This window comes from Ovis canadensis, chromosome 3 (assembly GCF_042477335.2).
Source record: "Ovis canadensis isolate MfBH-ARS-UI-01 breed Bighorn chromosome 3, ARS-UI_OviCan_v2, whole genome shotgun sequence".
Classification (NCBI taxonomy): domain Eukaryota; kingdom Metazoa; phylum Chordata; class Mammalia; order Artiodactyla; family Bovidae; genus Ovis; species Ovis canadensis.
Window position 1 is genome coordinate 199,394,056 of NC_091247.1, and position 2,219 is coordinate 199,396,274.

The window sequence follows — 2,219 nt, forward strand, 5'->3', positions numbered from 1 at the left end:
TTTATGCAATTCAGATTTTTTTTTTCAAAACTAAACACTCACAGAAATCTACTTCAACACTTCCTTTTCCTAAATAAATAAGTTTAGTGAATGAGAAAGGCAATCAGGTATGATTTTGGTCAAGTCCTTATCTTCATGTTGGAACTAAATTCATACTTAACTTTCCCTGACGTTAATGTACAGAGGATGACTAAGTCATTGGAGTAAGGCAAAGAAAATCTAATGAGACTGGCAAGAGGAGAAGACAATGACTGTGATATTCAAAGCACCAAATTCCATGAGGCTGTATCATCTTCTCATGTCGAGATGATCACTGAAGGACTTCTCTGGTAGTCCAGTGATTAAAACTTCACCTTCTAGTGTAGAAGGTGCAGGTTCGATCCCTGGTCAGGAAGCTAAGATCCCATATGCCTTGTAGCCAAAAACCAAAAACGTAAAACAGAAGCAGTATTGCAGCAAATTCAATAAAGTCTTTAAAAAATGATCCACGTCAAAAAAAGACCATCATTAAGATGAAAAGAACTGAAATAGGACTTCATTTGGGATCATTGTAATCCAGTTTTGGTAAGAAATTGTTTAAGATCAATTATTTAAAGTTATAACCAAAAGCCTTGATTCATTCATCACTATCAGTCAGGCAAAAAAGTTTTTGGAGCATATTCTATGTTCCAGGCTTTATTGTAAACTATAGGGACACATGGTGAACTTGAAAAAGCTCTCAAGATGCTTACATTCTAGTAAGAATAAATGTATAATTTTTTTTTAAAAAAAGTAAACATTTGAGATATGCCAGGTACCAATATGTTCTCTAAAGGAGATAAAATGAGGCAATGTAGCAAACAGTGACTGCAGAGAGGCCTTAGCTGCGTGTTGGGTTGAGGACCCTGAGGAGACGATGTAGGAGATTCAATGAGAGTGATGAGTGGGGCTCCCTGGGCTTGGAGGCATGGCATGGAATTTGTATTTTGTGCTAGATGGGGGATTTCCCATAGAGGAATGAAATATCCTGATGGACCCTTTCACAAGATCAATCTGATAACTAGACGGAGGATGGACCTAGGGTCAAGGTAAGAGGCAGGTACAAATGCCTAGTACAGGGTGTAGGTCAGGGAAGAGGGACTCATGGATAATGTAGCAGTGGGAATGGTGAGAAATGGTCAATTTTAGGATATAACATGGATATTGAAATAGCTCATCTGTTATAGAAATGAAAGACAGAAAGGAATAAAAGATGAAGCCTAGATTTTTGGCTAACCAGCTGAGTATCTGGGGAACTTTTTGTTTAGATGAAGGTTTGATAGCAGCATGATTTTGGTGTTGGCAATGGGTGAGCTAAGGATCAAGGCCTCTGCTTGGACCATGCTACTGGAAATGTCTATTAGATACCAAGTGATGCTTTTGAACTGTGGTGTTGGAGAAGACTCTTGAGAGTTCCTTGGACTGCAAGGAGATCCAACCAGTCCATTCTAAAGGAGATCAGTCCTGGGTGATCTCCTTTGGAAGGAATGATGGTAAAGCTGAAACTCCAGTACTTTGGCCACCTCATGCGAAAAGTTGACTTATTGGAAAAGACTCTGATGTTGGGAGGGATTGGGGGCAGGAGGAGAAGGGGATGACAGAGGATGAGATGGCTGGATTGCATCACCGACTCGATGGACGTGAGTTTGAGTGAACTCTGAGAGCTGGTGATGGACAGGGAGCCCTGGCGTGCTGCAATTCATGGGGTCACAAAGAGTCGGACAAGACTGAGCGACTGAATTGAACTGAACTAGTAGGATAAAGTATGAAATTAAAAGATGCTTGCTCCTTGGAAGAACAGCTATGACAAACCTAGATAGCTTATTAAAAAGCAGAGACATTACTTTGCTGACAAAGGTCCATCTAGTCAAAGCAATGGTCTTTCCAGTAGTTATGTATGGATGTGAATGTTGGACCATAAAGAAGGCTGAGCACCAAAAAATTGATGCTTTTGAACTGTGGTGTTGAAGACGACTCCTGAGAGTCCCTTGGACTGCAAGGAGATCAAACCAGTCCATCCTAAAGGAAATTAGTTCTGAATATTTATTGGAAGGACTGATGCTGAAGCTGAAACTCCAGTACTTTGGACACCTGATGTGAAGAACTGACTCATTAGAAAAGACCCTGATGCTGTCAAAGATTGAAGGCAGGAGGAGAAAGCGACAGCAGAAGATGAGATTGTTGGATGGCATCACCTACTT